Here is a 9,759-nt window from a genome sequence, read left to right as displayed (position 1 = left end):
AGACATTGATTCATGGAGGACTGTGACGAGTTTTGAGAAATATGCAACTTCTCTTGTTGCCATAATAAAACCGCTTCTTTTGTCAAAACACAGCATAGTTTAGAACTATTCATCTCACCAACACTCCAACGCAGTCGAAATTGCCACAGATTCCTGAAATAATACGTTATTAAATTAACAACTGAGTGCAAGTCAGGTCAATAGTTTACGAAACAGCCCATTCTCAGTATAAAGATAAACTTGTAACTTCTTATATTGTTACAAAACCCACAGCTGTTATCGTTTCACCAGCTATCGATGGGCCTTAATACTTATATTATTTCAATGAAAAAGTCTGCAGTTGCTTGAATACCGCGGTAGAGATGGAACTTTCGCATATTAATCGTATGGCAAAACACTCTTGTCTTTGCGCTCTGTCATTCGCCAAATTATTATTTCGATATCTCAAACCATTCATGAGATACGAAGAATTTATGAATATTTCGTTCTAGTTTTTTCACTGGCGTAAGAGTTCGCTGCGGCGCGCTTTACATACATTCCATTTTCTCGAGACTGGAAAAAGAAGCGATATCCTTCCAAGTTTAAAGAATAATTCAATATATTATCTACATTTAATACGCAGCAACATGTAACCCAAGACGTACCAAACAAGTTATAGCGATACCTACTTTTCACTGCAAACGAAGAATTTCTTGCAGTAGTTTACTACTGCTGCACGGGATTAGCCGAGCGGTCTCAGGCGCTGCAGTCACGGACTGTGCAGCTGGTCCCGGGGGAGATTCGAGTCCCCCCTCGAGCATGGGTGTGTGTGTTTGTTCTTAGGATAATTTAGGTTAAGTAGTGTGTAAGCCTAGGGCCTGATGACCTTAGCAGTTAAGTCCCATAAGATTTCACACACACATTCATTCATTCATTCAGTTATGGTTATGAACTGCAGATTGAAACTGAAGAAACTGCAAAAAGGCGGGAATTTAAGGAGATGGGACCTGGATAAACTGAAAGAACCAGAGGTTGTGGAGAGTTTCAGGGAGAGCATAAGGGAACAATTGACAGGAATGGGGGAAAGAAATACAGTAGAAGAAGAATGGGTAGCTCTGAGGGATGAAGTAGTGAAGGCAGCAGAGGATCAAGTAGGTAAAAAGACGAGGGATAATAGAAATCCTTGGGTAACAGAAGAAATATTGAATTTAATTGATGAAAGGAGAAAATATAAAAATGCAGTAAATGAAGCAGGCAAAAAGGAATACAAACGTCTCAAAAATGAGATCGACAGGCAGTGCAAAATGGCTAAGCAGGGATGGCTAGAGGACAAATGTAAGGATGTAGAGGCTTGTCTCACTAGCGGTAAGATAGATACTGCCTACAGGAAAATTAAAGCGACCTTTGGAGAGAAGAGAACCACTTGTATGAATATCAAGAGCTCAGATGGCAACCCAGTTCTAAGCAAAGAAGGGAAGGCAGAAAGGTGGAAGGAGTATATAGAGGGTTTATACAAGGGCGATGTACTTGAGGACGATATTATGGAAATGGAAGAGGATGTAGATGAAGATGAAATGGGAGATAAGATACTGCGTGAAGAGTTTGACAGAGCACTGAAAGACCTGAGTCGAAACAAGGCCCCGGGAGTAGACAACATTCCATTAGAACTACTGATGGCCTTGGGAGAGCCAGTCATGACAAAACTCTACCATCTGGTGAGCAAGATGTATGAGACAGGCGAAATACCCTCAGACTTCAAGAAGAATATAATAATTCCAATCCCAAAGAAAGCAGGTGTTGACAGATGTGAAAATTACCGAACTATCAGTTTAATAAGTCACAGCTGTAAAATACTAACGCGAAGTCTTTACAGACGAATGGAAAAACTGGTAGAAGCGGACCTCGGGGAAGATCAGTTTGGATTCCGTAGAAATGTTGGAACACGTGAGGCAATACTAACCTTACGACTTATCTTAGAAGAAAGATTAAGAAAAGGCAAACCTACGTTTCTAGCATTTGTAGACTTAGAGAAAGCTTTTGACAACGTTAACTGGAATACTCTCTTTCAAATTCTGAAGGTGGCAGGGGTAAAATACAGGGAGCCAAAGGCTATTTACAATTTGTACAGAAACCAGATGGCAGTTACACTCCAGGAAATGGAAAAAAGAACACATTGACACCGGTGTGTCAGACCCACCATACTTGCTCCGGACACTGCGAGAGGGCTGTACAAGCAATGATCACACGCACGGCACAGCGGACAGACCAGGAACCGCGGTGTTGGCCGTCGAATGGCGCTAGCTGCGCAGCATGTGTGCACCGCCGCCGTCAGTGTCAGCCAGTTTGCCGTGGCATACGGAGCTCCATCGCAGTCTTTAACACTGGTAGCATGCCGCGACAGCGTGGACGTGAACCGTATGTGCAGTCGACGGACTTTGAGCGAGGGCGTATAGTGGGCATGCGGGAGGCCGGGTGGACGTACCGCCGAATTGCTCAACACGTGGGGCGTGAGGTCTCCACAGTACATCGATGTTGTCGCCAGTGGTCGGCGGAAGGTGCACGTGCCCGTCGACCTGGGACCGGACCGCAGCGACGCACGGATGCACGCCAAGACCGTAGGATCCTACGCAGTGCCTTAGGGGACCGCACCGCCACTTCCCAGGAAATTAGGGACACTGTTGCTCCTGGGGTATCGGCGAGGACCATTCGCAACCGTCTCCATGAAGCTGGGCTACGGTCCCGCACACCGTTAGGCCGTCTTCCGCTCACGCCCCAACATCGTGCAGCCCGCCTCCAGTGGTGTCGCGACAGGCGTGAATGGAGGGACGAATGGAGACGTGTCGTCTTCAGCGATGAGAGTCGCTTCTGCCTTGGTGGCAATGATGGTCGTATGCGTGTTTGGCGCCCTGCAGGTGAGCGCCACAATCAGGACTGCATACGACCGAGGCACACAGGGCCAACACCCGGCATCATGGTGTGGGGGCGATCACCTACACTGGCCGTACACCACTGGTGATCGTCGAGGGGACACTGAATAGTGCACGGTACATCCAAACCGTCATCGAACCCATCGTTCTACCATTCCTAGACCGGCAAGGGAACTTGCTGTTCCAACAGGACAATGCACGTCCGCATGTATCCCGTGCCACCCAACGTGCTCTAGAAGGTGTAAGTCAACTACCCTGGCCAGCAAGATCTCCGGATCTGTCCCCATTGAGCATGTTTGGGACTGGATGAAGCGTCGTCTCACGCGGTCTGCACGTCCAGCACGAACGCTGGTCCAACTGAGGCGCCAGGTGGAGATGGCATGGCAAGCCGTTCCACAGGACTACATCCAGCATCTCTACGATCGTCTCCATGGGAGAATAGCAGCCTGCATTGCTGCGAAAGGTGGATATACACTGTACTAGTGCCGACATTGTGCATGCTCTGTTGCCTGTGTCTATGTGCCTGTGGTTCTGTCAGTGTGATCATGTGATGTATCTGACCCCAGGAATGTGTCAATAAAGTTTCCCCTTCCTGGGACAATGAATTCACGGTGTTCTTATTTCAATTTCCAGGAGTGTATAAGAGTCGAGGGGCATGATGGGGAGGCAGTGGTTGGGAAAGGAGTGAGACAGGGTTGTAGCATCTCCCCGATGTTATTCAATCTGTTCATATGGTTCAAATGGCTCTGAGCACTATGGGACTCAACATCTTAGGTCATAAGTCCCCTAGAACTTAGAACTACTTAAACCTAACTAACCTAAGGACATCACACACACCCATGCCCGAGGCAGAATTCGAACCTGCGACCGTAGCAGTCCCGCGGTTATTCAATCTGTATATTGAGCAAGCAGTAAAGGAAACAAAAGAAAAATTCGGAGTAGGTATTAAAATTCATGGAGAAGAAGTAAAAACTTTGAGGTTCGCTGATGACATTGTAATTCTGTCAGAGACAGCACAGGACTTGGAAGAGCAGTTGAACGGAATGGACAGTGTCTTGAAAGGAGGATATAAGATGAACATCAACAAAAGCAAAACGATGATAATGGAATGTAGTCGAATTAAATCTGGCGATGCTGAGGGGATTAGATTAGGAAATGAGACACTTAAAGTAGTAAAGGAGTTTTGCTATTTAGGGAGTAAAATGACTGATGATGGTCGAAGTAGAGAGGATATAAAATGTAGACTGGCAATGGCAAGGAAATCGTTTCTGAAGAAGAGAAATTTGTTAACATCGAGTATAGATTTAAGTGTCAGGAAGTCGTTTCTGAAAGTATTTATATGGAGTGTAGCCATGTATGGAAGTGAAACATGGACGATAACCAGTTTGGACAAGAAGAGAATAGAAGCTTTCGAAATGTGGTGCTACAGAAGAATGCTGAAGATAAGGTGGGTAGATCACGTAACTAATGAGGAGGTATTGAATAGGATTGGGGAGAAGAGAAGTTTGTGGCACAACTTGACTAGAAGAAGGGATCGGTTGGTAGGACATGTTTTGAGGCATCAAGGGATCACAAATTTAGCATTGGATGGCAGCGTGGAGGATAAAAATCGTAGAGGGAGACCAAGAGATCAATACACTAAGCAGATTCAGAAGGATGTAGGTTGCAGTAGGTACTGGGAGATGAAGAAGCTTGCACAGGATAGAGTAGCATGGAGAGCTGCATCAAACCAGTCTCAGGACTGAAGACCAGAACAACAACAACAACAACGAAATGATAAGCGGTTGATTACGAAGCTGACCAATTAAACTACATGTGCAGGAATGAGGTTTATTACCGCAGTTTCTTTAAAATCGTTTGAGAAAGACCGCAGATCGGCCAACTTGGGCGGCTTGCTGTTGACGCAGTGAAGCGAGCGTGACAGGTTCCGCTCCGAGCAGGCCTGGCATTATGCTGTGGTCACTTGCTGACGCACTCAGCGCGTGCTGGCAACTACGCTTCCCTCCACTCGCTCCGTCTAAGCTGTCAAAAGTCGCAGCTTCTTTTAACCGCACTATGGTGAAATTGTGCCAACGATCTGTCCAAGGCTGCACAGACGCAGATGATTCTGAGCGGGGAGAAAGGCCAGCGACACCAAGAACAGCCGACGATGTCCAGGCAATAGAGAAAATGAAAGAACATCGAAGGGGGAAGAGGGGGGGGGCAGGGGGCAGATTTTCCAACGATGAGCATGTTCACATCATAGTTTTCGAATGACGCTGTGATTTCTAACGTTGAGGAACTGAACGAATGTAGGACATTCCGACAGTTGTTCACAGAGACTTCGTGGCTGTGTTGAAAAATAGTGTCATGCATCTGTGTCACCTTGACGTGTAGAGCAGAGTTCAGTAAAAGCTACGTGGCCGGTGTAACTATTTTTTGAAGTCACCTGGTATCTACGACTTTAGGATAACCTGTGGTCGTGTCTTTCATTGGTCGCAGATTGCTTTTCTAGTCGTGGCTCAAATGGTTCAAATGGCTCTGAGCACTATGGGACTTAGCATCTGAGGTCATCAGTCTCCTAGATCTTAGAACTACTTAAACCTAACTAACCTAAGGACATCACACACATCCATGCCCGAGGCAGGATTCGAACTTGCGACCGTAGCAGTCGCGCGGATCCGGACTGAAGCGCCTAGAAACGCTCGGCCACACCGGCTGGCCTAGACGCGGCCACTGAAAGGCGGCGCTACAGCTTATTTTATTTTACAGCCGTCGACATACTAGGGGTGTCCAGAAAGTAAGTTCAGATAAGTCGTGAAATGAAAAACAGTGAAAATCCGCTGAAGCTATGCGCAGACGTACTGGGCAGTGTCTGTAGTACGTCCGACGATAGCGTCGCGCTGCACTTTGCAGTTCCGAGTGCACAGTCAGCACGGAAAGATGGCTAGGAAATAGTGTCTCCCTGCAAGTACGGGTACCTGCCGAGAGATTTTGTCTGATTTAATGGCCTTCTGTGACGAGGATATTGGAAACTTGCTACAACGCTGAGACGAAAGGCTGAGTCGGAGCGGCGACTAGCTAGAGAGGCAGCTGGAAGGTGTAGCTAACTGCCGCAGATACAACTTTTACGATTTTCACTGTGGTTTGCATTTCGGGAGCAATCGGAACTTACACTACTGGCCATTAAAATTGCTAAACCAAAATGCAGATGATAAACGGGTATTCATTGCACAAATACATTATACTAGAACTGACATGTGATTACATTTTCACGCAATTTGGGTGCATAGATCCTGAGAAATCAGTACCCAGAAAAACCACCTCTGGCCGTAATAACGGTCTTGATACGCCTGGGCATTGAGTCAAATAGAGCTTGGATGGCGTGTACAGATACAGCTGCCCATGCAGCTTCAACACGATACCACAGTTCATCAAGAGTAGTGACTGACGTATTGTGACGAGCCAGTTGCTCGGCCACCATTGACCAGACGTTTTCAATTGGTGAGAGATCTGGAGAATGTGCTGGCCAGGGCAGCAGTCCAACATTTTCTGTATCCGGAAAGGCCCGTACAGGACCTGCAACATGCTGTCATGCATTATCCTGCTGAAATGTAGGGTTTCGCAGGGATCGAGTGAAGGGCAGAGGCACGGGTCGTAACACATCTGAAATGTAGCGTCCACTGTTCAAAGTGCCGTCAATGGGAACAAGAGGTGACCGAGACGTGTAAACAATGGCACCCCATACCATCACGCCAGGTGATGCGCCAGTATGGCGATGACGAATACACGCTTCCAATGTGCGTTCACCGCGATGTCGCCAAACACGGATGCGACCATCATGATGCCGTAAACAGAACCTGGATCCATCCGAAAAAATGACGTTTTGCCATTCGTGCACCCAGGTTCGTCGTTGATTACACCATCGCAGGCGCTCCTGTCTGTGATGCAGCGTCAAGGGTAATCGCAGCCATGGTCTCCGAGCTGATAGTTCATGCTACTGCAAACGTTGTCGAACTGTTCGTACTGATGGTTGTTGTCTTGCAAACGTCCCCATCTGTTGACTCAGGGATCGAGACGTGGCTGCACGATCCGTTACAGCCATGCGGATAGGTTGCCTGTCATCTCGACTGCTAGTGATACGAGGCCGTTGGGATCCAGCACGGCGTTCCGTATTACCCTCCTGAACCCACCGATTCCATATTCTGCTAATAGTCATTGGATCTCGACCAACGCGAGCAGCAATGTCGCGATACGATAAACCGCTATCGCGATAGGCTACAATCCGACCTTTATCAAAGTCGGTAACGTGATGGTACGCATTTCTCCTCCTTACACGAGGCATCACAACAACGTTTCACCAGGCAACGCCGGTCAACTGCTGTTTGTGTATGAGAAATCGGTTGGAATCTTTCCTCATGTCAGCACGTTGTAGATGTCGCCACCGGGGCCAACCTTGTATGTATGCTCTGAAAAGCTAATCATTTGCATATGACATAATCTTCTTCCTGTTGGTTAACTTTCGCGTCTACCGCACCTCATCTTCGTGGTGTAGCAATTTTAATGGTCAGTAGTGTACTTTCTGGACAACCCTCGTATCTCGGAAAATGTCCTTTTAGGTGTTCCAGAACTGAGGTTTCTTCTGCACGTGTGCGAAGTTTCGAACAATTCCCACAGATGACAGAGCCATAGTGAACCATCAAAATAGCGTCTACGGAAGATACTGGTTACAAGCAAATTGCTTTAATTGAATTCTTGGAAGGATCACACAGAAAATGCCGTGTGGAAAGCGAACCAGAGACTGCATTTTAGTAGCAGAACACATTAAAAGAGGCAACAGATCTACTAAAGAGACAGCCCACACTTCGCTTCTCCGTGCTCTTATGGAGGTTCGCTGCGCAGTAAGGCATCCTCACCAGATAAGATTGACGGAGGACGTCGAAAACAAACAAGGGCAGTTCGTTTTGTAACACCGCGTGTTCGATATGTATAATTTTGGTATCTGAGTCGACTGTTAGCGAGCAGCGATGTTGTAAAGCTGTATCGCAGAAGTTAGATTATTATCTTTGGCGTGCGCATAGGCGCAGTAGCGGCTATTGGTCAGCTGAGGTGGAGGAAGTGTAATGGAATCTTTTATTTAGGTGAAGAGAAATTATAAGGTAATTTTTTTGAAGTCACTCTTATTATTTCAGCGCCATTTTCAACTACCTTTCTCTTAAAATTTTTAATTGATCATAGTTTTTTCAAAAGTAGAAAAGGAACCAAGTGTGTTCCGAAAATACGTCGATTTGCAACTAACAGAGAACTCATTGCACCTCACGAGTGTCTCTGTGTAGATTTAACACAGCGGCACGCAAGGCAGAGCAGTACTGCAACGCGTTATCCTGATTTGCGCAGAATAGAGGTAAGGACTAAATATTTTGATGTTTTTTTTATTCAATCAGGGCCAATTTATGTCATTCAGAGACAATTAGGTTTTTCTGTGTTCCATATCAGTTTTAGTTCTGGACTCAGTGACCAGTTTTGCAAAAGTATTTATCGTAGGTTTTACGTCGAAGTTCATTATTCAGGCAGTTTATACTGTTCAAAATTCTTGTTAACTTTTACAGTATGAAAGACTTACCGTTGTTGTGTTGTTGTGGTCTTCAGTCCTGAGACTGGTTTGATGCAGCTCTCCAAGCTACTCTATCCTGTGCAAGCTTCTTCATCTCCCAGTACCTACTGCAACCTACATCCTTCTGAATCTGCTTAGTGTATTGATCTCTTGGTCTCCCTCTACGATTTTTCCCCTCCACGCTGCCCTCCAATGCTAAATTTGTGATCCCTTGATGCCTCAAAACATGTCCTACCAACCGATCCCTTCTTCTACTCAAGTTGTGCCACAAACTTCTCTTCTCCCCAATCCTATTCAATACCTCCTCATTAGTTACGTGATCTACCCACCTTATCTTCAGCATTCTTCTGTAGCACCACATTTCGAAAGCTTCTATTCTCTTCTTGTCCAAACTGGTTATCGTCCATGTTTCACTTCCATACATGGCTACACTCCATACAAATACTTTCAGAAACGACTTCCTGACACTTAAATCTATACTCGATGTTAACAAATTTCTCTTCTTCAGAAACGATTTCCTTGCCATTGCCAGTCTACATTTTATATCCTCTCTACTTCGACCATCATCAGTTATTTTACTCCCTAAATAGCAAAACTCCTTTATTACTTCAAGTGTCTCATTTCCTAATCTAATCCCCTCAGCATCACCCGATTTAATTTGACTACATTCCATTATCCTCGTTTTGCTTTTGTTGATGTTCATCTTATATCCTCCTTTCAAGACACTGTCCATTCCGTTCAACTGCTCTTTCAAGTCCTTTGCTGTCTCTGACAGAATTACAATGTCATCGGCGAACCTCAAAGTTTTTACTTCTTCTCCATGAATTTTAATACCTACTCCGAATTTTTCTTTTGTTTCCTTTACTGCTTGCTCAATATACAGATTGAATAACATCGGGGAGAGGCTACAACCCTGTCTCACTCCTTTCCCAACCACTGCTTCCCTTTCATGCCCCTCGACTCTTATAACTGCCATCTGGTTTCTGTACAAATTGTAAATAGCCTTTCGCCTCCTGTACTTTACCCCTGCCACCTTCAGAATTTGAAAGAGAGTATTCCAGTTATCATTGTCAAAAGCTTTCTCTAAGTCTACAAATGCTAAAAACGTAGGTTTGCCTTTTCTTAATCTTTCTTCTAAGATAAGTCGTAAGGTTAGTATTGCCTCACGTGTTCCAACATTTCTACGGAATCCAAACTGATCTTCCCCGAGGTCTGCTTCTACCAGTTTTTCCATTCGTCTGTAAAGAATTCGCGTTAGTA

Source organism: Schistocerca nitens, chromosome 7 (genome assembly GCF_023898315.1).
Source record: "Schistocerca nitens isolate TAMUIC-IGC-003100 chromosome 7, iqSchNite1.1, whole genome shotgun sequence".
Classification (NCBI taxonomy): domain Eukaryota; kingdom Metazoa; phylum Arthropoda; class Insecta; order Orthoptera; family Acrididae; genus Schistocerca; species Schistocerca nitens.
The sequence above is the reverse complement of the archived record's forward strand: the minus strand, read 5'-3'. Positions refer to the sequence as shown.